At 40.2% G+C, this 26,030-nt stretch overlaps 2 long non-coding RNA genes across 2 annotated transcripts in view; one reads left to right on the forward strand and one right to left on the reverse strand.

The window, feature by feature from the left end:
* LOC106993624 (uncharacterized) overlaps positions 1-26,030 on the reverse strand; it is a 67,184-nt gene that overhangs the window by 18,284 nt on the left and 22,870 nt on the right. The window lies entirely within an intron of this gene.
* On the forward strand, positions 12,977-19,605 carry LOC144334850 (uncharacterized). The gene is made up of 2 exons (XR_013405091.1): positions 12,977-13,213; positions 19,367-19,605. It is a non-coding gene; the product is annotated as an uncharacterized LOC144334850 (long non-coding RNA).

Here is a 26,030-nt window from a genome sequence, read left to right on the forward strand (position 1 = left end):
GTGTCCCACAGTGAGTGATTACAGCTTTCTGTAAGCACAAGTGGCCTTCCTGATAAAATTCAGCTCCAAGGAATTAGGGAAGAGGCCCTCATTTGGTTATTTTTCAAGGCCCTTCCTATCTCAGGCCAGCAGCTTTATTGTTCTGTGGCTGCTTCAAACGACCTTCTCTGGAAAGACCAGCACATTCTCTCCCTGCGCCTTATCGGCCTCTCTCAGACCCGCTCATTTGCCTAATGGCATCTCCACAAAAGCAGTAGAAAGCTCCAAATCTGAGCTGAGCAACTTCTCACTTTTGGCCAGCTGCAAGAATTCCCCTGGCCTCTGTGTTGGAGGCTCAGAACTCACCGAATATCCCTGCTTTCCAACTTTTGACCTTGCTGCAGTCGATGCAGACATGAGAATTTGCTGGGACTCAGACCTTCAAGACCCACTGGGTTCTCCAACATGTCATGTTCTCCAGTATTCATTAGCTGGCAATGCACCTATTTGTCCCAGACTGCTTGCTGCTTCACTTTCGTGTTTGGACTATGAGCAGGGAGCAGAGGTGGATAGAGACAATATTGTGTGATGGGTAATAGTTTTCTGATGAGATAGATTTAAGGAATCTTACACCTAGATGTTTGACCTTACATGCTACTTAGATTTTCAAAGTTGCATTCTTATTCATAAAACAGTTATACCCACTGCCTTTCACTTTACCCACTCTACTTGGCCATACCAACCTACCTAACTTTCCTTGATTGGGACAAATATGCCAGTGCCCCAGGGTCTTTGCCCTTGCACCTCCCTTGGTCTGATATGCATTTGGGTCTTCTCAAATGTCAACTAAGCCGAGAGGCCTTCTCTAATATAAAAAGCAACTCTGTCTCTCCTACAATTCGCTAAGGCCTTAAACAATGTTTTTCATCACACCACCTATTGCAATCTGCTACACTATTATGTTTTAAATTTGTTGTATTTTTTGGCAACCCGAGAACATAAGCTTTATGTGCACTGGGAATAAATTTCTCCCTTTTTTCTAGTTCTATCTAATTACCCTTTACATAAAATTATAATGCATTTACCCATTTTAATGCATATTTTCATGAGGTTTTGAAAAATAAATATACTGTGATCAGATATAGGATATTTTTGGTCACCCTCAAAAGTTCTCTGTGACACCCACTCCTCATCCTACACAACACATTGATCTGCTTTCTATAACTATAGATTAGTTTTCCTCTTCTCAAATTCATAAAAATTGAAGTATACAAAAAGTATTGTTTTTGTGTGTCTGGCTCTGTTCTTTGAATATAATTTTAAGATTCATTCACGTTCTTCTAATGATTCGCTGTTTATTTCTTTTTATTAGTAAATAGTATTCCATTGTGATGAATATATCACAATTAATCTCCTGATCTTTTGATGAACATTTAGGTTGTTGCTAGGTTGGGGCTACTATAAAAATAGGACCACTAGGAACATTGTGTACAAGTCTTTTTGTGACTATATATTTTCATTTTTATTAGATAAACAACTAAGAGTAGAACTGTTACTAGGTAATAGGTTAAGTGTAGTTTAACTTATCTCTAAATCTCTACTATTTTGCTGATATATCTGTACTATTTAGAACAGTGCCTAGCATGTGCTAGGCATCCAATAAATATTCATCAATTGAAAAACTTTAACAATTAACTATAAGAGCAGATGTAAGTCCAGATTACTCTGCGGCCCAAGTTAGAGCTTTGTCCACTGCTTCAAACTGATAGATGGGGGATATTATTGATGTGTAGCCTCCATCTCAGACTTGGATGGGCAATGCCTATGTGAGCAGCTCCTATGAGTCCCTTGCTGAAACCATTCACGATAGAATGTGAGTGGAGACAACTCTGACACCCTGACATGAGGCAATGTTTCCCTGGCCTTTATATTTAACAGAACTTGCCTGGCTGTTTCCTTGCCACTGGGGAGCTGCTGTTATAATCCCCAGAGTTCTTCCTCTCCAGACTCTCGCAATCCCATTATCCTCCTGCCTGGAGAGACAAGCTCGTCTGACAACACTGCCAGCACAGAGACTCATGTGGATGTATTAAATTCACCACCTGGTGACTATAATTAAAATTCCTCTCCTTTGATTTATTTTGGTTGGGGGAAAGAAATCATTTAAGTTCTTGGAGGTACAGATAAGAGATGATATATGTCCCATCTATTTCCATGATAGTAACACTTCCTGCCGCTAACACAGATGGAAACGCAACTTCAATCACATCCCCACTTGACTACCTGTAGTGGAGGAAAGATGAGGTGGTAGTGGGAAAAAAAGAAGAAAAGAGAAGTAGTCTAGAGGAAGGACATAATGAGAAACATGCAGGATATTTCTGGGAAAGAGATTTCAGCCAAAGAAAGACGTGCATCTGCTTGATACAAAGAATTGTCTTTTCCAACTGAGAATGCTGCCCCTCTTTTCTGTCAGTTGAAGAGTAGGAGATCACCTTGAAGATGATCTAATCCAGGAGCTTTTATCCTGATATCTAGAGGTAGACTTGTAGGGAAATTACAAACTTCCAGGCATTGAGGAGGGCAGTAAAAGTACCTAGCTTTCCTCGGTCTCACAAAGGAGTCTAATGACTACAAAGACATTAACAGACCCAGTCAAATCCCCAAATTTTAAGTTAAAGATATTTAAATCCAGAGAGATAAGGAACTTACCCAAATTCATACTGCTGGGTTATGTCACAGTTGAAACCAGCACGCAAGTTTCCTGACTCTCATATTTGGTCCATTTCATCTTAGTGCTTGCCTGCACACCTGTTAGCAGGTGGCTCTGTGATTTGCTCTGTATTCTAGTTAGGCCCCATAACAACTCCTGGCGATGGACAAGGCAAGTGTAACTAATGCCTTTTGATAGAAGAGAAAAAGAAGCTCAGAGCAACGCAGGCAACTCACTTATTCAAGATGTACTTAGTAGCCCTAAATTGGTGTGGCTTCAGGGATCATGATTCTAATATCTCCTTCAATCAACAACAGATCTTTACACCCTCACGTGTGCTGCTCCCCTATCTCCAGGCCTGCACAAGTGTGGGTATGGCTTCAGAGTATTGGACCAATCAGAGTATGTCACTCTTCGGGTGATTTTGACCCAAGGTGTGAGCACATGTTCCAAGCTGAGCCAATCAGAAACCTCATCTGGATTTTGTTTTTAAACTGAAATTGAAAGTGAGTTATTGATCTCTGATAAATGATTGAGGAAGTGACACCAGATGAAATGATTGCTGCATAGAGAGGGCTAGGAGGGTAAGACTGGCACAGCATGGATGAGGGAAAAAGACAAAATCAAAACAAAACAAAAACAAAATATCTTAACATAAATCCTTTGGTCTTTTTTCCCCAAGGCTTACTTTTCCATCACTTCCTTATCTATGCAATATCCTAGTATGCTCCTAATAATTCTTTTTTGGGAGGCCGTGAAGTAGAAGAAAATGCTTGGATAAACTACATTCAGGGAGATATGCTATTTGCACCTGAGTTCTGCCTAACAGAATGTCTAAGTGTTAGTCAGCTGGCTTATGCCCAGGCCATCTCCCTTGGACTGGGTCTCTTTGAGAAAGCCTTCAGTGTTATTTTCCACAACCACTTACACACCTTCACTGTCAGCAGGGAGCAGGAAGATGTCTGGGGGAATTGGCTTAGCACTAAATGCAGGACCCCGAGGAATAGCGGCTCTCTCTTCCCTCTAATCTCAAAGTTAAGAGGAAGGTTTCTTATCCCTTTTCTTTCTCTCTTTATTTCTCTCTCACTTCCTCTCTCCTTGTACTGGCTCCCTGGCATCTTTTACTATCCGTGGCGTTCTGATGCCCCCTGCTGCTGGCTGCAGGCTGCTGGCTGCTAACTGCAAGAAACACTGGTTGCAGGCTCTGTGTTGGTTGTCTGTGCTAGTTCTTCCACCTCTCATTATGTTTTTCTCTTATGTGATCTAAGACTCTGGCTGTGTTTTCTCACCATCTCTGTGCCACTTGTATCTTTTCTCCCACACACCTCATCTTTCTCATCATCTCTTTCCTCTCTCAGTTTCAGTTTCCAACTTTGTTCTCTCATGCCTTCATCCGTATCTCAGTCTATCTCTCTGAATTCCTAGTTCCTGCATCTCGATCTGTGTCACTGACTCAGCTTCTGTTGCACGCCCTCGCCCACTCATCAGTGGGATGTTTTTTGTTTTTGTTTGATTGTTTTTTCACAGAGAGACTCACCACATGTTCCTCCCATTGTCCTAAGAAAATTTAACATGCAGGTGATTAGCCTTGCTGAGTAGGCAGGGTGGTTAGCTCTTTGCACAGAAAGTTTTCCTAACTGAAAAATAAAGCATTTTTCCAGAGTTCTAGAAAGTTAGATTTCTTCCACAGTTTTGTGTAATATTTGGCTTTTTTCTTTCTTTCTTTCTGAGGTGTAGGATTTTAAAATTTACACCTGGTAGGAACTAGAAGTAGGGAGGAGGCGAATATTGGAAAGCTCTGGGGCATGTTCTAGATTGGAGAAGGGAGTTATGGAAGTTATGGTTCCAGGGCTCCCTGTGAAAGACCAGTGCTTGTCACATTTGTGCCTGAGCTGCTCTGTGTATGAGGTGCCTGCTCAGCAAGTCCTGTTGATGGATCAATTCTTTGGTTCATAGGACTAATATTCTAAGAACTCCACTGGCCTGGGTTTGTTTTTCTACCAAAGGGAGCTATCATTAGCATTTGAGACAAATACCCAGACAACATCCCCAAAGTGTATCTCCATCCATCTGGGTTCACAGGAGGGAGGGCGTATGCTGGTTTATGGAAAGAATATAATTTACACTAGTGCCTGTGGCTCTCCAAAGCGGAATGCAGCTTAGGGGTAGCACGAAAGGGTGTGTACAAAACACCACCAGGCCAGGTGAACTGCATACATTATTACACTGTCACTCACAAGCATCCTGCAAAGGCTTGTTTTCTGGATTAAAAAAACTGAGCTTCAGAGAGGTTAGGTACATTCACAGCCAGTAAATAGCAAGGTTTAAATCTGTCTTTCAGGTGCAAAACCATCAGGAATATAAATCAAAAGCACAGGTTAGGTCATAAGGAGACCTTGGACTAGACTCCACTTCCCTGGGCTCGAGTTTCTCCGTAAAGGTGATGATGGAGTCGTCTCATGATATTCTGGGGTCTCTCTAAACTGTAACATATCAAGGTTCTGTCACTCTGTCTACTACTCACTACTTTCCCTGACAGCTTTCCAATTTGTTCTGTTGTTTAATTTATGAGAACATATATATGTCTATAAACTGTATATTAGTGGGTTTCTCTGAAGGCAAAGATTATGTCATCATCAAGCTTTGGTTTCTCACAATGCTTAACACCTTGTTGTTTTAAATGTAGTAGACACTAAGTTTTTGTTTTATTTTCTGAAAGCAGAAAGAGTGGGAAGGAACAATTCAAGCAGGTAAGCTAGAGAGAAAATACAAAAGACAGGAAGAAAGGAAGGGGAAACATTAGAATGTGTTTTATTACATGACAGGACTCATTTAAGACATAACAGAAGCTTCATTGTTTTTTCACTTTTTGTCTTTAAGTGCTGATTCCTAAAAAGGACCAAAAATATTAAAACAGAAAGAATTAGTAGCCTGCCGAATATCACATTGGGGATGAAAATGTCAACTCTCTCAAATTAGAAAGAAATCCAGGAAGAAGGCAGTACCTATTCTAAAGGGTTACATCTTTGAAATCACCTTTGTAGGTGTACATTTATCCTACAAAGCAAGACGCCTCTGGAGTGCAAACACACTTTTCCCAGCTTCGGGAAAACCACTCAGCATGCCACAGCTCCTGGAGGTGCCCGTTTCCACCATTATCACTGCCTCCCTGCAGAGCAGCCTCTCCAGGACAGACGCTAACAATCGATAGCAAACACCTCACACTTAAATCCAACAATGAAAAAGACTGTTACAATAACAGCAGCGATTTTATGTGGCTACTGATTTCTTTGGGGCCTCCCCAACTCAAAGGTAAGAAATAATAACAGGTCATTTTTCATCAAGACAGACGATGCAGAAGGGCGATTGGAGCAGAGGTGCTTCCAATGAACTGTGTTGCCCATGTGAGCACTGCCAAAAAAAGGAAAAAACCCACCTCCTGGGAGGCTCTTGTGTTTGGGCTGATGAAAAAAGCAACACAATAATCAAGACAGCACCAGGCAATCCCACGTTCCTGGGCAAACCCATCGCTGTGATTTTACCTGAGTCTGCAAATAAGATTCTGTGACTGGTAAAAGGATAACTATTATCCCATTTCACAGATGGACAAAGAGAGACTCATGGGAGAGAGTGGCAGAACTAGGGCTAGACACAGAGCTTCTCCCTCTTAATCCAGTATTTTTTGATTTGCTTTTTTCTCCCTTGAATTGAACAGCAAGGAGACAATCCAGTGATATAGATCTAAACATTAAGCACAACCCAAATTGTGCTTTAGAAGAATATTTAATGACCTGTGGAAATGTTTACAATACAAAATGTAGTTAGAAAATAACTATGTGTGCACACGTGTATTATAATTCCAATTATGCAGAAATTTTATATAGACACATACACACATTATATATCAACCAGAAAGTATCTCTGGATATAATGAATGACTTTGGTTTCCTCCTTAGGCTTTCCTCTACTTTATACATTTCTTACATTCTGCACATATTCCTAATGTTTCTAAAAGTTAAGTTGAATATATAATTTGAATTAATAATATATATGTGTACAAACACACACCCACACACAAGTCAAAATTAGGTCATCTCAAGGGAAAAAAAAATGCTTTGCTCACTTTCTCTTGCTTTCCCTTATGGAGGACATAAAACCAATCAGTGATCGAATCCAAAGTCTTTGCTAGACAATCAACCTTACGACCTAAGTCAAATGCTTCATCCCTCAGGGCTCACATTCTTCATCTACCAAAAAAGAGGCATATTCCTATTTATTGCCTAATTTATATGGTTTTTGAAAAAAGTAAATGAAGAATCAAAATTTTGTGCCTTGAGTCCAAATGTATAGGCAGACAGAAAGCTGGTAGGTGATGAGAGACAGGGAGTCCTTCTCTTGAAACCACAAATTTATTCAGAATTTCTTCCTGTCTTCACCAAGCTGTAGGCTGAAGCAGCCCCCGTGATTATCTCTTCCTAATCAAATGGGTGCCTACCTAGGGAGGCAGATGTAGCTCCGGTGGAGGGGGTGGGAGCCTCTAATTGCAGGATTTACGTGAGAGGAGATTCCCCAGAGGCAGAGAAACAGACAGACTAGGAGACACCACAAGCTATTTCCTCAAGCAGAAAAAGACAAGGAGGCCTTGGGAAGAGGCGACCCTGTTTCTGGCCCTCAGGGTCTTTGTAGGTGGAAAAGGAAGTTAAAATGGAACTGGGTGGAGAGGGATGGGATTAAATTGGAGGTAACTTTATTGAATGGCTACTTTCTGCAAGGCACTATGGGACTAGTAAGGGCGAAAATGCAACAGCAAAGAGTTCAGAAATAAGATTTTTCTAGTGCCTAGTGTGAGTCAGAAACTCTGTTAGAGTCTGTGTTTAAATGACCAAGTTGAATCTTGAAGAATAATTTGTGGGGTAGTGATTAAATCCGCAATATGAGGCACACATTAAGCAAGAGCCTCCCAGAATAACTGCAGGTCTTTCTTTTTTTTTTTTTTTTTTTTTTTTTTTTTATTATTATTATACTTTAAGTTGTAGGGTACATGTGCACAACGTGCAGTTTTGTTACATATGTATACTTGTGCCATGTTGCTGTGCTGCACCCATCAACTCGTCATTTACATCAGGTATAACTCCCAATGCAATCCCTCCCCCCTCCCCCCTCCCCATGATAGGCCCCGGTGTGTGATGTTCCCCTTCCTGAGTCCGAGTGATCTCATTGTTCAGTTCCCACCTATGAGTGAGAACATGCGGTGTTTGGTTTTCTGTTCTTGTGATAGTTTGCTAAGAATGATGGATTCCAGCTTTCAAACATACCTTGCTTGCCTGCACATGGCTTTCTTTTCAACTTGGCTTCCTTACAACATAAATGTTGTTCCTTTTACCTAGGATGCCCTTCCCACCCTCCCGACTTGAACAACACCTTCAGGAATTTGTTCAACTGCCACTTCCTCTAAGAAACCTTCTTGTACCCCTCTACTCTCAAGCTAGTTGAAATTCTGAACTCCTGCTGCACTCTGCATTATTTTTTGTAATTATGTTTGCTTGTCTGAACCCCCGCGAATTGGATATGTTATTTTGTGTTTTTGTTGTTGTTGTTGTTGCTTAGTTTGTTTTCACCCACGTTTAGAATCCCTGGTGCCTAACACAGTGTCCAGAGAAAAGAAAGTGCTCAATAAATGTTTGTACTCTAAATATGAAACTTGATGAAGTCATGGAAAGAAAGCAAAGGGTATATGGATAAATAAATGAATGAGTGAATAAATGATATGTGAATAAATATATCAATGAAAGAAAGTAGAATGTTTCTAATACAGCTCTGAATCTTATAGATACAGACAATGAAAGGAAGTAAAAACCATGGGAACTGAGCAGAGATGGCAAAAACATACAGGTCACAAAGACCAACCTCAAAATAATGCCTCATCCAGGAAAACCATGGCTATTTTTAGCCACCAGTTTCCCAAAAACAGCATCAAATTTCTTGCAACTGACCTGTGCATTTTGAAAATTTCCAGTCATCCTGCCAATTTTGTATCTGATACATCCTTTGGGGCTCATGTAAAAGCTCCAGGCCCCCTAGATCTGCAAGGGGGCAAATAATGTTCTCTGATCCTTCTGAATCAAGTTGTTCATGTGTGTGGCTTTCCAGCTAAATCTGATCATTGCTCTCATTTAGGATCTTCTGTAATGAAAATTCTTGCACCTTCAGCTAATAGGGTTGCTTTAAAAAATAGGAAAAACTTGTTGTGCCAAAGGGAAGGCTGTACTAGAGAAAGTCTTGTATACCCCCATGAAATCTAGCATTTTATGGTTTCATAGTAGTACAACCACCAATCATAAAATAGTATTTCTTTTCTTTTTTCTTTTTCTTTTTTTTTTTTTTTTTTTTTTTGAGATGGAGTCTCACTCTGTCACCCAGGCTGGAGTGTAGTGGTGCAATCTCGGCTCACTGCAAGCTTCGCCTCCCAGGTTCATACCATTCTCCTGCCTCAGCCTCCCGAGTAGCTGGGATCACAGGTGCCCACCACCAGGCCTGGCTAATTTTTTTGTATTTTTAGTAGAGATGGGGTTTCACCGTGTTAGCCAGGATGGTCTTGATCTCCTGACCTTGTGATCCACCTGCCTTGGCCTCCCAAAGTGCTGGGATTACAGGCTTCAGCCACCACGCCCAGGCCCAGTATTTCATTTTTAAAAATGTCTTGCCATTGGCAAAGAGATTGAGAGATATCATGTGCATTTTCTCATGTAATCTTCATGACACCTTTAGTGCAGTGGGCATGATCATCTTTCTTTGAGAGATGAAGAAACTGTGGCTCAATGAGATGACTTACTTTTCTTTTGTCTCAGCTCCTCAGACACTTTGTAGATCTTCTTTCCTTTTCAATTCTCTTTTCTACCATAATAGAGACATGCTCACACATATCTGGTTCTTTTCTCCTTCTGGACACATAGAAGGACTATCCTTCCCAGACCCTTCTAGATAGGAAGGGCCATGTTGCTAATTCTGGTCAATGAGCTGTCAGGAGACGCACATGTCATTTGAGGATATAAAGCATTTCCTTGCTGATGCAGCAGCTTCCAATATCCATTTCCACTCTCCAGGTCACATGTTTCCTTCTTCCTCTATTGGAGTCTCATGGTGAGAAAGTGGAGCCACAAAACCAAAGCCACTTGGAGAGCTTAGCTATGACACTGAAGAGTGGAGTTGATTTGGCATGAATGAGAATTAAACTTTTGTGGTGTTAATCTGAAGACCTTTGGAAGTTATTTGGGGGTGCAATGTAACCCATTCTTACCTGACAAATGTAGATGTTCCTATGAAAAATTGCAAACCTACTCTTCAGTCTCTGAAGCCCACATCACTTAGAGTTTCTGCATCCATACTTTCCAGAGGTTTTTCCAGTTCTTGTTACTTAGTGCCCTCCTAGCGATCCCCTACAGAGCATTAATCGTGGCTCTCTAATCATCCTTGGAAGTGCACTTAAATTTTAGTTCCTGATCAATACTCCTCCCCGCAATGCCTCACTTCTGCTGCCCTCCCCTGCATCACTGAAATAAACAAGCTGGGCTATCCCCAGGTTGCAGTACTTGCCAGCTTCCTATCCATTCCACTCCAGACCCACTGACGTAGCAATTACAGAAAAGACTAGAGTCAGAAGATCTGTTGCAAATTTGAAAATTTTTGGAGCTGAAAGAATTCATCCAGTGGTAGAATTAGGAATATAGGGGATGGAATTTGCCTCCTCCAATGCTTGCATACCCTCTACAGCAGAGTAGGAAGGTTACACTCAAGTTTCCCACAGAAACACCTCTGCGGCAGGGTATTTACTAGCTCACAAAGCATTTCTTCCTTCTTTGAACAATCTGACTCTGGATAATTATTTGTCTTGGGCCTGTGTATTCCATACAGGTCCCTGACTGCACTACTTGAGAGTTAAACAGAGAAATCCATTCTTCTTCCTCATAACAATTCTTTAAGAATTTAAAAACAGTTGCTAGGTCTTCTTCAATCTGCCACCATATCTCCCCTTTCAACCTAAGCCTTCTCAATTTTAACATAAGAAAAATAATTATTAAACAGAAAAAAACTTACCAGGAATGCACAGCTAGTAACTAAAGTTTCTGGCTCCCAATCCAGTGCTCATTATAGCTGTTTATTCATCTTTTTACTCAGTAAATATTTTATAAGCATATAATATATACACAGTGGTAACACAGGGCTTACAATTTAAATATGATTCAACTCCTGTCACAGAAGAGCAAAAATTTTAGTAAAACGTAAGATGTGTGGACAGGTAGCTACTGTAGTTGGAAGAAAATGAAAAAAAAAAAAATTCATTAAATGCTTTCTAAATGTCAAGCACTGCCAGGTGCTTCATATATTATTTCATTTAATTTTCAACTACACTCTAGGGTTGACAGTATCATACCATTTTGCTCATTTAGGAATTGAAACACTGCTCTAGATTTTTTTTATTGCTGCATAAAAGACCACTGAATCATAGTGGTATGAAACCGTTTGATCATGTTCATGAAGTCTGTGGGCCAGGAATTAGAACAGGATATCACAGAAGTAGCGTGTTTATACTCCAAGATACCTGAGGCAGTAGGGAGGTCTCAAATGTCCAGAGACTGAAATCAACAAGAGATTTCTTTATGTACAGGTCTGGAACCTGAGGTGAGTTGACGTTTGGGCTCAGCTGAGACTGCCTGTAAGAGCCACCTACCTACGTAGAGGCCTCTCTATGTACCTTAGCTTTCTGCTGGCAGCTGGGTTCTTCTAACAGTATCTGAAGTCATGCAATCCCACTTCCATTGTAATCTATTTGGTCAAGGTACTTATAAGGCAAGCATGGATTAACTTAGAAATTACACTCCAGTTCATCATGGGGAAGTGAAAAGGTCACACTGCAGAAGAAGCTGTGGTACAGGTGATATCACTGCAGCAAACACTGAAGGCTTACGCTGTATAGCTGGTGTGTGTTGAAGCAGGTTATGAATCCAGGCCACTTTGGCTCCAAGAGATTTCCTATGAAACTTCAGAAGATGGGTAGATCATTATGTTACTCAAGAAGGCTCCATGGAGGAGGTACCATTTGGAGTGGGCTTTAAAGGAGGGGAGAGATTTGCATGTGGAAGCATTCTACGTATGGGGTAAAGTGTGACTAAGTCACACTTTAAGACTAAGGGGGGGATTATGATCTTCCTTCACTGTCCTCAGGCTATTTGCTATTCCAATAAAAAAACATAGATAATTATCTTCTCCCAATGGTAAACAGAAGCACTGGACATAGGAAAGTTCTTGTGACAAAAATGTGGCATTTTTGCCAGATGGCAAGTTTCTCTGAGTGACTATTACCCATGACACAGGGAACAGAGCTTGTGACACAGCCCAGCCACAGGCAGGCAGAGAGGACTGGGCTGAATTGAAGAAGAAAGGAGAAAATCTCACTTTGGGAGACCAAGGGTGGCCTGAAATCCTCCATAATGAGGCAGAGTGTGATGGCAGCTAGAACCCATTGCCCTTGAGCCCCTGGGTGACCAAAATTAGCTCAAAGAGCATTTGAAATGAAAATTTTAGATGTTGTTGACAACGGTGCACCCCATACAAAGGGAGTCAGGCAAAAGGCAGGCTCAAGCCCAAATTATGGTAGAAGAGGCCTTCATGGAGATTTTGTGAGCACCCAGTGGAACTACTTTGCATGGTACTATTCTACAAAGAATAGGTTTTTCTATTGCATATTTTAAACTAGTTGTTATTAGTGTATATGAAAGCTGTGACTTTAGTATACATATTTTTGAAAATGGCAATAATACAGAAAAAAAACCTGAGCACAAAATTCCCAACAATTTTCATTGTCCTCTATCATCAATCGCATCTCCTACATAACACATTTCCACAGCCATGGACACCTACTCCATAACCTGTTACATTTTTATATTTATTTCATTACTTGCTTATTAACTATTACACCTGTGAGAATGCAAGTTTCATACAGAAAGTCACTTAGTTCTGTGTCCTCAGCGTTAAGGTAGTCACTCAACATCATGGTCATGCTTGCATTATGTTGGTCACTTCATATTTGTTAAGTCAGGCCCTAGGGATAGAAGAGAAGGACTGACAAGCTGATTTGTACTGATTTAGAAGTTTTGGCATATTTATTTGAACTTTAAGGTGAAAGAATAAGCCCTTAATCCCATAGGAGCTGGCATGACCATTTTTAAAGTTCAAAGTTCTCTTTACCTAGTTTAGTAATCACTGAGGGCTTTCCCAGGCGAACCGAATCAAATACAGCTTTTAAAAGAAACAACACTGGGTCCTTAAATCCCAGAGCAAAGAAGGGAAGAGAAAGAACCAGAGAGATGCTTAACTTCCCTGCCAACCTGATTTGGATACTTTCTGATGTCCCTTAAGTCCAAGGGAAAAAAAGACCTCTCTAAGGAAAAGAGATCCTGCTCCCGAGACAAAGACCTGCAGTGGTCTGCAACTGGGCAAGATACAAACAGCAGCCATTTCCGCCAGGTAGGCTATAAATCCAGCCTTTATTACCTTTTATTATGTTGTTTCAACAGACTCTTAAAGACAGCACAACGGTCGGTTGATAGCTGCACTAAATCTCTTTCATTTTCTCCCCATATTACTTTTGCCTCCTGAATTTTTTTCTCTCTCTTCATGAGTCAAATTTTATGGGTCTTCTCTAGAGAAGGGCTGTAGAATGGAAACATTGTTTATGATTGGGAAAGAAAACCCAACAACCCTCAAACCTCAAAACTGTGAGCTAGCAGTGAATGTGTGTGTGTAACCTGTATATATAGAAATTTTACATTTTATATGCATATATATATATGCATACACACATATAAGGCAGAATAGCAGAGGAGAGGCACAAATCTAATGGCACAATGGGAGCTGAGATTATGTGTGGAGGGAATGAACATAAGAACCATTTACTGTTGACATATCAAAGGCTGAAATGGAATTAAAATAAACTAAGGGTCACAATTTTTTAAAGCCCTACTTAAAGAACAGAATTCCATTATGGGCTGAAAAAAAGTCCCAAGAATACTGTGAGGTAGAAGTGAGGCAGGGAGGGAAAGCAGGAGAGGAGGAGAGAGGAAGAGGAAGAGAGGAGGAGGAAGAAGGGGAGAAAGGAAGAGGGAGAGGAGGAGAAGGAGAGAGAACAGGAGGCAAGAAAAGGGGAAAAAAGAGTGGAAAGAAAGAAGAAAAGAGGAAAATGGGAATAGAATGAGAATGAGAACAAATAAGGAAAAACTATATTCCAGAATCTTTCTGTCTGGGTTCTGAAGTAAGGCTCAGAAACATTTTCATTGCATTTGATGAAGCAGATATTAAACAGATATTAACCATAGATCTTCAACAAGTTTCTATTTTATTTGTCAATCAAATATTAGTGCCTCTTAGGAAATTGAACACTAGATGCTGATCTCCTTACTATCAGCATACAAACACACAGTGTCCCCACTCCCACTCCCACCGATATTGGCAGTCACCTTTCTTTAAGACTCCATAACTTAGCCTGTACTTATTCTTAAAGAGTCAATTAATGATCCTTCTCATCGCTGAAACTGACCATATCACTCTGATTTTTCTCTGAGCCCTTTGTCCTCTTTCAGAAGTACCTCATGACGTCTCTGGTCCATCAGACTTGGAAGATTTTTTTCATATTTGCCCTGCTTTTTCTTTCAGATCTTATCAACTCCTTGATAACTGGTATCACATGGACATCCTCAAGTTGGGCTCCCTCATTCAAAGCCTGGCTCTACATTTACTAGCTGTGTTATGTTGAGAAGTTACAATTGAACTAGAACCTGTTTCATCATCTGTTAAATGGGGGAATTACCACCATCTACGTCATGGGGTGGTAGCCAGAATCAAATAAGATGATAGATGAGAAGTGCTGGCTCTATCCTGCTATCTAATTCTTGCCACTTTCTAGTTGAAAGGCAATGGGGCAAGCGACCTGGGTTTTGAAGTTTGCTTTTCTCATCAGAAAAAAAAAGTAACAACCAACCATTGGGGACATGAGAAGGTAGTATAATACTGTGGTTCTAAGTTCAGATCCTGGAGCCAGACTACATAGATTCAAATGCAAGTTGCCCTACTAATGTATGACCTTCAGGCAAATTACTGAACTACTCTTTGCCTCTAATTACTTATTTGTTAGAAAATGTTATTATTACCTACTCCATAGTGCTCTTGTGGGGATTAAATGAGTTAATTCAAGTAAGGTGTTTAGAACAGTTCCAGACAGAGCGAGCTTTAATATATGTTAACAATTGTTATTGTGATTTCAGTGAGAGAGTATGCATGAAGGACATGGACACATGGTAGGATTTCATCACGTGGTAATCCCTACTCAGGAGATAAAAATCCTTCCACTCCCAGAGTTAAAGTCTATCAATAGAGACAATACATTGCAAGGAAATGGAATTTTTATCTCCTATAATCTAGGTGAATGCTTGATACCATCATTATCGAGGAATTACTTTTCATTTGTATTTCTTATGCATCAATATTTTGTTCAGGAGAGCACTGGATCAGGGACTTGCGAATTCACTAGATAGAAAACTTCTGTTGTTTCTAATGAGGAAACCAATTCTTCAAGCCTTGTTAGAATTGCCAAACAGGGTTTCCTGCTGGGCGGCTTCATTTACTTGGCATCTCCTACTGAGAAACACCAGTACCATTCACAGATTGGGAAATGGAGAAGACAGACAACTGAATGAGAAATACCAACTTAAATGCTGAAATTTGTCATCACCTTCCAGAGAATAGGAACAGATTGTTTTTTTTTTTTTTTAAGAAAATGAATTTTAGGAGTTAGGCAAATTCATTGCATTTATATCCTCTGAAAATGTCAGAGCTAAACAATGAAATGTAAGATCTCCTACAGTGGCAAAGCTGCAATTGATTGATACCAGCTGCTGGGAGCAGTGAGGAGAGGGTGATTCTGAGGCTACTTCCTAGTTCAGTGGGAAAGTACTATAATCCATTAGTGATGCCTGCCATGGCCACGGAGTTGGACAGTGTTGGACCAACTTGCCATACTCTTTCTGTTTCTGATCTAGTCAAACTTCGTAATGCTACAGATGTTTTCAAATTCCCTACATTGGAAAAAGAAGGGTTTAGACTATGTTCGTTTTTAAATGCCATTTTAGTACATACAAATTTACTGAGATGTGAAGAGCTAAAAAAATAAGAATGATTTGTGTATTCTTGGCAAGCAATTGGACACTGCTAAACAGATTGTATAAACTCTTGAATAATGATGTTATTTCTTGGATAGTTTAAACCGTCTTTTCCCCATCCCCATTGGTAATTCTGTTTTTAATCTTTACTGCCTAGGAAACCTATTTTAAAAAGGCTGACGCTTGTTTAAAATCTTTACTAATTCTATAATAGTAAAGTGTACAAAGAAATTGAACTTTACCAAGAATTTGAGGATAAGCAAAATAAGCTAGCATGTGGTCACCACAAGAAAAACATATTTCATTATTGTGGGCAGTCTTCTAAGAATTTTAACTTAAAGAGAAGTTTTTGTTTTTGTTTTTTTCTCAAGTGGTTCATGGATTCATGGGTTTTGTTTTATTGTTCCTGTTTTTGTTGTTGACCTACTAATGTAATACTAATGATAGCAACTGTTTGTGATTTTTGAGCACTCTCCCTTATTTTATTTCATCCGACCTTCATATTAGCCTCATGAGGGAGGCATAATAAGAACTTTTATTCTCATTTTACAGGGAGGAACTTGAGCTTCAAAGGTAACGGATTGGAAATACCAGTGAAATCCTGTTTTTTCTCTCTCTATCTCTCTCTCCACCTTGGGAAGGAAATTAGAGGTTGAACAAACTAATGCCATTGATTTGATTCAAAATCTGAGCCTCACATATCTCTGCCATCAATCCTAATATCCCTTGACTTAAACTAATTGAGTATCCTAATAAATATTTAAATATAAAATATTTAATGTCCTAACACATAGGTTCAAGACAAGTTGCAAATTGTCAAATGATTGATAAAAAGCACAGGATTCTATAGTACGTAAATGAAGAAAGTTACTCTCAGTGGTGAATTCAGAGAAGGATTCATAAATGAGAGAGACTTAGTTTGATTCTCAAAATTAAATAAAACAAAAAGATGTGAGATGAAAGACATCTCAGAGAAATTTCAGAAAAGTGGTACAAAATCTTGTCTTGAAATTCAGTAGAGAAAAAGATCCCATACAGTTCCCTGGCGTGAAACAAATGGAGGGACATAATTGGAAAATGATTTCTGACTCCTTATGTTTTTTAGTTACACCCATAGCTGGCATGTGGTCACCACAAGTGGTTCTACTGTGGCACTGACCTTGCTCAAACATGCCACATGGTTTTTAGTGACAATCAGTCCTGTGTCTTCATCCATTTTTTTTGCCATTTGCTAGATGCATGGCCATAAGCATACAACGTCACTCCCAGACTTCTTTCCTTTTTTCTTTCTGCTTTTTGCTTAATTTTCCTGGAAGAAAAAACGATGTCTATTTCCCAGGGTTGGCATAGAATCGTGACAACCTACAAAGGGCACCTGGCATACAGCATGTGCTCAGTGCATTAGTTCTCATCCTTATTTCTTACTGTCACAAGCACCTATCGGACTCTAGAGGAAAGAAAATATTTGATTTTCTCTAGGCAGTACCAAGCCTGCAGATGAGAGTATCAGTGCTGAAATTGAACTTCGTGTGTATGTGTGACATAGGGTTGAACATTTCATCAATTTCTAACATTGTTCAGCTAGAGATTTAGGGTAGATCTCCAGGAAAGCATGGAAGTGACTCTAAATTAAATCAACCTGGTAAATTGCTCAGGGATTGTGATGCCTTGCCACCAATAAAAAACAATAAATCACTTCTAGTCTCTAATAGTTTACAGCTTGATCTAGCAGAAGTAACTTTTCAGAAATTTTACTAAATGTTCATTTAATGAGTGTGAGGTGAATGACACAATCTAGTATGTATGAAAACAGATAATGCTTATTATACTAGACCGTATTTCTTAGAATAAAACTTAATGCATATGGACTCAATGTGATTAGGCAAAAAGTGAAAACCTTTTGGATTTCGTGAAGAAAAAAACATATACACATACATCTTTACCCATATCTATACTTACATACATATGTATGTATGTACTTATATAAGCATGTATGCACGCATTTATTTTTGAGTGTATATGGCAATCCTACCTACTGTACCAAAATATTTCCTCATGAAAGATCCTTGCAGCATAGATAAGGAACAATTATAGTTAACACACCAATTTATACTATGCATGTGGATATTTCTAAAGTATAGACAAGTAATTTTTGCTATTAAGCTGTTTTACCGTAGCTTACCCCACAATCATTTTGTTTGTTTTTGAGATGGCGTCTCACTTTGTCACCCAGGCTGGAGTGCAGTGGTGCCATCTCGGCTCACTGTAGCCTTTGCCTCCTGGGTTCAAGAGATTCTCCTGCCTCAGCTTCCCAAGTAGCTGGGACTACAGACAGCTTCGTGCCACCATGCCTGGCTAATTTTTATATATTTTTAATAGAGTCTGGGTTTTGCCATGTTGGCCAGGCTGGTCTCAAACTCCTGTCCCCAAGTGATCCTCTCACCTTTGCCTCCCAAAGTGCTGGGATTACAGGTATGAGCCACCACATCTGGCCCTCACAATTATTTTTAATGTTGTATAGTTTGCTAAATAAAACTCTTGTAATAAGATCTGTAAAGGCTTAGTTTAGCCAGCAAGCAATACTGCACAAGCTGATCACCATTATGGATCAATGTTCAATCGAATGTTAGAATAAAATTTATCTTTACAGAGGTGACATGTTGATCTGCCATTACCGGTTAACATCATAACTTGAAGTGGCTTATTAAATATCATCAAGGCCTTAGGAACAGAAAATACAAGGAGAGATGATGTTTCTTGCTGAGGATGGGTGGAACATAAAAGCTACCTAGAGAAGGTCAAGTGGTTGGTAAGGGGAGCTTGTGATGGCGTTGATCATCTAACGTGGAATAGGAATGGATAAGAGGAATTAGCTCTGGAAACAGAACTACATGATGGGCAAAGGTGCCCGAGTTTCTTTCGCGTAGTCAACAAAATGTTTGAGCATATACAATGTAGCAGTGTATATGTTTATGCAATAGCATCTGCATATAAAAATAGCAAATGTGAAAGGCAGAGCCCTTGCCTCTGGAGATTATGTGTAGCGCACTCTCTCTAAAGGTGTGTGACCCCCCCTACCAGCATCATCAGTACCACCTGGGAACTTTTCAGAAATGTAAATTCTTGAAGTCCACCCCAGACCTACTAAATCAGAAGCACTGGGATAGAACCCTCTAATCTATGTATTTAGGAGATTTTTAGAACCACTGGTCTAATGGAAAGTATTCTAAAACTTCTGTTCCTCAAAGCTATCCTGCTCCAGCAAGTGTGAGAGGGAAATAGCTTAAAATGGCAGGAAAGTTATTGATAAGGCTCCTTGATTCCTGACTGTCTCTTTGCCTACACAAGTCATTTGATATATCTGTGATGTTGCCTGGTGCATGCAGTCCCAAACTTTCCTGCTCACCAGAATTACTAAAGAGTCGTCTATTCATTCATTTATTCATTCTTTTTTTTTTTCTTTGAGGTGGGTCTCTCTCTGTTACCCAGGCTGGAGTGCAGTGGCACAATCTCGGCTCGCTACAACCTCCACCTCCTGAGTTCAAGCGATTCTCCTGCCTCAGCCTCCCGAGTAGCTGGAACTACAGGTATATGCCACCACACCTGCCTACTTTTTATATTTTTAGTAGACACAGGGTTTCACCATGTTGGCCAAGCTAAACTCTAGGTCTCGAACTCCTGACCTCAGGTGATCCGCCTACCTCAGCCTCCCAAAATTCTGGGATTACAGGCGTGAGCCACTGTGCCCAGCCTCATTTATTCATTCTACGAATATCTGGGAAATATTGACATTAGGCATTCATATAGGCATGAAGATGCAGTTGCAAAAAAGACAAGCATTATCTTTGTTCTTAAGGAGTTCAGAATCGGAATGGGATGTCAGAATATAAACAACATAAAATAATCATAAAAATTGCAGAAGCAAATAAAGTGTTACAAGACAGTCTCTATGTGTTGTATGGTCGAGGGTGTAACTTAATCAGAGTCAAGAAGTACCTCTCTGAAGAAGTGATATTGAAGCTGAAGGATGAATAGACATTACCTGAGAAGAGAGACCAGCCTTAGCAAAGTTCTAGAGAAAGACAAAACCTCACTGTGTTCAGGGAACTAAAAAGGGCAAGCATGAGTAGAGTGAAGAGAACAAAGGAAAAGCTGTCCTGGTTTGAGATTGAAATGGTATAGGTTGTTCGAGACCAAAGCAAGGTAGCCTGGGAGGACACCAAGAAGAACAGAGAAAGGTGAAGACTCAATTCAAGTTAAGATGGTCGCTATGGCCTCAAAAAAAAAAAAAAAGAAAAAAAAAAAAAAAGAAAGAATTGGATGAGAGCAGAGCAATGAAGGCTGGAAGACCAGTTAGGACGATCTGCTGCTATAACCCAAGTAAGTATCCAAGTGATCGATAATGGCATGATGGGGTAGGGGAGTGTCAGGTAATGCAATAGCCTACAAAGCAGGGATCACTCCATTTAGAATGGGTTGTCACTCACAGGAATAGCTTTCAAGCTATTTGGACCCAGAGATAACCCTGGACTTGGCAACTAGGTAGAGAGAAGGGGTATTCACCTATGTCATACTCTTTCAGTGACCTTAGGCAAGTCCTTGCTCAAAATATCTCCTCCTTTCTGCCACCAATCCACTCTTACCCCTTAGTTTCTTTTTCCTAAGTGTTGCACTCCCACTGTTCTTTTAAAGTGCACATGCCCTGAGGAATTAAAGCTCTGAACAGTCTTTGAGAATGCTGAGCACATCAGTTCCTTCCTGACAGTGAAGGGTTACAAGGTTCCTTGGTTACAAGGCTAACGCTCTGCTGTGACCCTGGTTTTCCTCTAACCCAGGTCAGGACAGGGATGTGATGTGACTGACACTTCTTACCCCACACATGGCCTCTGGTGACTGAAAGTTGACACTTTCACCAGCCCTCCCCCCAGGGTGCCCCGTCATCTCTCCTCCTAAAGCTGACAGCACATTGGCATTGCTGACAAATGACTCATTTCCAGCCACATAAAGTGGCTTCAATCTTCTCTTTTTGAAGTCTCACAGATTACCTCCTCCGCCTCCTGCTTTTCTGACAACTTCGCTCCAGCAGTGCATTATGTTAAAAACCACACTTATTATGCCAGAGTGGGTCTGGTACAATTAGAGTTCAGTTTCTATAACAGATGTTGATATGCCTGTAATGACCTGCTTGGCTCAATGCTCCTGCAGGCCTGTGACCTGTACAGCTAGTGTCACAGGACCCAGTGTCCTGCCTGCAGAAATCCCATCTCCAAAGGGAGAAGAGACTGTCCCTCCTTCTGCATTCTTTTAATTATATTTGAATGTGGGGTGCCACCATGAACTATCACCCAAGTCAGAAACCAAGGTGCTCATTCAGATCTCTTCCCCACCTTTATCCCTCTTAGCCAGTCACCAAGTTTCCTTCTTTCTTTTGCTTTGACATCTCTCCAAAGGCCCACTACCATGCCCCTGGATCACACTACCATCACCCTTCTTTTAGAATATTGAACAATCCTCCATCCATATCTCTGCCTCCAGTCCTGCCCTTCCAAAACAGGCTCCAAAGTAATGGTTCTAAAATGCAGAATTATTCATCTACACTCACTGCTCTCAATCCTTTAATAGCATCGCATTGACCTTGGGATAAAGGCTTCAGCTTAGAATTCAAAGTTCTCTCCAAAGGCCTCTCCTGCTTCTTTACTCCAGACCACCTTCACCCAAAATCTGTTATGCAAGTAGGGATCAAACTATCTGGAGGTTCCCTCGTATACCCTGTTCCTGGGTTCCTTTATATCTTTGCTTAAGCTTGTTCTTACCTGGAATTCCTGGTTTTCCTTTTTCTTTGCCTCACTAATATCTTCTCATTCTGCAGGGCTCATTTCACCTCCAGGTAATCTTGCATGAAATGCCCTCCTCAAAGGTATTAAGAGCCCCTTTCTGAGACTGAAAGAGTCTATGTTCCCCTCTATCCTGCCATGAATCTCATTAATATATTGGTTCTTTTGCTTGTCTTCTGTCCCACTGAACTATGAGCTCTTTGAAGGCACAAGTGGTGCCTTAGGCAACTCAGCACACCCAGAGACATACAGAGCAAAAGGTAATTGACTATGGAACTCATCCTTCCAGCCTGCAGTTCAGCTTTGATAATAGTTAGTGTGTGCATCGTGGTCCTCCATATATGACACATTTTAGCATCTGCCAGCCCATTTAATCTTCACAACAAACCTGTAAGGAAGTCATTTTAACTGATTTTACAGATGAGAAAACTGAGCCTCAGGGAGATGGAATAACTTGCTTGTTTTCACACAGCTAGACAGAAAGCAGTGCAGTATTTGCTGAGGGACATCTACATGGATTTGGGTAAGAAAACATTATCACTATAGAGTTAAGCCACAAAGGATTGGAAAGAATTTGTCAGTTGGAGTAAAGTGGGGTAAGTGGGAAGGTTATTCCCAAAAAACAAAAAGTGTATTTCTAAATATCGATGTCATCATGAACAAAGGCACAGAGCTATGAGGGAGAGATGTGATTAAAAATAAAGTCCTAGTCTGAATACATTTCTACCAATTACTAGCTGTGTGATCTGGAAGAGTTGCCTAACCTCAGATTTTTCATATGTAAAATGAGAATAATAAAAGCTCCAAAGCCTTTAGATTAATATAAAGATACAATTAAATACATGTGTATTACACATTATATACAACTGTGTGTGTGTGTGCACGCGGGTATCTTCCTAAGAAAATACTCTGACAAGCAGCAATGGCTCAACACATGTTAGCTATTTCTAGTAATGCTATTCCAATTATCTATTGTTATGAAAGAAACTACTCCAAAGCATAATACTATCAAACAACCATTGCTTTGTGCATCACAAGAACTCAGTAGAAGAGTTGTCTCCGACCTATGCAGCATGAACGGGAGCACCCACTTCCAGGATGACTTATTCACTCACTCACCTGGTGCTTATGGACTGGGTTGTCATCTGTGTAGGAAAAAGGTGGTACTTGTCAGCCAGGTATCCAGCTCAGGCTGTTGACGAGGGTAGCGGCAAAGACCAGATTGATCAGGATGTTCTCTCCATGTGTCTCAGGCTTATCCCTGAGTCGTGACTTGTTTCCCAGAGGGGAAAGAGACATGAGCAGAATCTACAGGCTTCTTACGAGATAGCTTCAGAAGTTACAGAAAGTCCCTTCTGACACTTCTGTTGGTCAAATAAGTAGGACAGCCATCCCAGATTCCAAGTGAGACTATTAGATTCTACCTTTCAATGAGAGGTTGACAAGGAATTTGTGGCCATCTTCAATATACCACACAACTGGTACTACTAGTGGTGCTACTAGAACTATTATGACATTTAGAAGTGACTGCAGTCATTCCACTGCGATGAGCATGTAGAGTGTACATAAAAAAGGGATGACTGGGGGATGAAGCCGCTGAGAAACTGCTACACCGACGTGGTAGAGTAGAAGCAGTAACATTCTAGTCTCTTCACTACACCCCACAAAGCCAGTGAGAACTAAGCAAGTGAATTTCCCAACCCCAGGGGGTACATGTATAAACCAGGGAGTCAGAAGCTACACTCTGAAAAAGAGTGAGACCTCTAGGAGCATCCCTGGGATTTCTTTTCTGACTCACCTGAAATGAAGCAGCCGACTCTCCCTAGCCTCTTTCTTTCTCTTACCTGATGGAGGTCACACTGAGTTATTTTTCCAAACTTTGGAGGTAAGAGAATCAAAGGTCTCGGCTATCTTGGCCATCACAAGCCAGAGTTACTCATGGGGAACAAGGCAGGAAGCATAAAGAGGACACAGCAAAGCGGATGTTGTACATAAAAGACACTTTCCAGCACAATGTAGTTCACATTTCTTCCCTTACTTACTGTGCTGATTTTTTTTAACCATATGGGTTTTTGTCAGCACAAGATATGTATGACCTCTTTTCTCAGTTCATTGATCTGGTAACACACACACACACACACACACACACACACACTTATCTTTGGGGCCGACCTGTTCTTACCTGTTAATTCTATTAATGTCCCTGTTTAAAGGCTATAGTCTAAGAGACATCTATATAATTTAATGACATCTCCTGTACTTCCGTTCTTCTTCTTAATTCCTGACACCAATAGCACATACAAAATTAAATGCATTTTTAAAAGTACATTCAAAGAACACATACAAAATTAAATGCATTTTTAAAAGTACATTCAAATACATCCTTTCACACACACATATATTTCATTCTCAAACATATCCCCATTTGGATGATAAATTATATGTTTGCATAACTGTCAAACATACAAAGTACACCTCTGCAAAACATACCATTCACAGACAAGCACACAAACACATAGAAACACACTGAATTCCCCTTCTCCTTGCAAATACACACAAAGATAATAAACCATTCTGAAAAGCACACACAAACACACACACACACATAACACAGAGATGCCCTCAATTTCTAAATGCACACTTTCAAATCCTTGCCTAAATCATCCTCCCTGTACAAATAGCACACACCCATTCACATATTAATACTAACAGACTCTCATACCCACAAACATGCAAGAGAGAAATCTAGGAAAACAACACACACACAAAAAGAAAATATATATATATATAAACATGTAGACTAATGCACTCTCTCAGTATTCCCTGCACATATGACACCTCTAAGGAGGCTGTTGATGGATCCTGGACACACAAAAATGCCCATGTTCAAATGAACTTCTCCATACCCACATATTACAGACAAATCTAAGCATATCCTTTTTTTTAATTGTGGTAGAATCAAGCATCTACTTTCAAATACAAAATCACACATAGAATATAATAAATAAAACATATTCATGCATAAGCACACACACACACACACACACACACACAAAACTTCTGACCTTAAGTTCTCTTCTTCCACCAATACTGTCTCTCATTTCATCTTAAAGACCAGCCTTCACTCAGAAGATCATCTTTATGGAAATCTTCCCATAAACAAACAAGTCCTCTCTTTTTAACACAAATGTCCTAGTGCAGACAATCCCTCTGCCCGAGATGGCTCTTGACTCCCTCGTGTCCCAGACTAACTGTCCTGGCCACCAACAGACTCTAGAAACACCATTGCAATTCTTTAATTGGCCTCAATTTAGACAGACTAATAGCTCTAGAAATCTCAGAGGACAAAAAGATAACACTTAATAAGGCTGGCTGCTTAAAAAGGCACAAGGTCATGAACTTTGCAGGGACAAGGATGGAGCTCGAAACCATTTTACTCAGCAAACTAACACAGAAACAGAAAACCAGACTCCACATGTTCTCACTTTTAAGTGTGAGCTGAACACATGGACACAGGGCAGACAACAACACACACTGGGGCCTGTTGTCGGGTGAATGGGGGGTGGGAAGAGGGAGAGCATGAGGAAAAATAGCTAATGCATGCTAGGCTTAATATCTAGATGATAGATTGACAGGTGCAGCAAACTACCATGGCACACATTTACTTACGTAACAAACCTACACATCTTGCACATGTATCCCTGAAGTTAATATAAAATAAAATAAAAAGGAGGACTGCTAATACTAAAAGCAAAGGGCCAGGTGCTGAGGGAAACATTTGAACCTTGAGTCAGGACGTCAGCTCTAGTCTTATCTCTGCCACAAATTTGCTGGGGGACCTAAGACAAATTCCTCTCACTCCCTGGCCCTTGTCTCTTCACCTGTGAAATTAAATTTTGGACATGAGGTTCTGTTTTCTAAGATCTTAAAGCTGTAATCCAAAGTATGTGAACATTTCTAGACCAAAAACTGCTAACAGGTAAAAACTGTTATTTTGATTAGAAAAGGGTATCTGAATCCTTCTGCCTAAGTGGTATAGGAAAAGGTGTGCAAAATTCGGAATTAAAAAAATCTCAGTTCTTTGGAAGTTCTGGGTAGGGTAATCAGGCAAGAGAAAGAAATAAAGGGTATTCAGTTAGGAAAAGACAAAGTCAAATTGTCCCTGTTTGCAGACAACATGATTGTATATTTAGAAAACCCCATTGTCTCAGCCCAAAATCTCCTTAAAGCTGATAAGCAACTTCAGCAAAGTCTCAGGATACAAAATCAATGTGCAAAAATCACAAGCATTCTTAT

The sequence above is a fragment of the Macaca mulatta genome, chromosome 15 (genome assembly GCF_049350105.2).
Source record: "Macaca mulatta isolate MMU2019108-1 chromosome 15, T2T-MMU8v2.0, whole genome shotgun sequence".
Lineage (NCBI taxonomy): Eukaryota > Metazoa > Chordata > Mammalia > Primates > Cercopithecidae > Macaca > Macaca mulatta.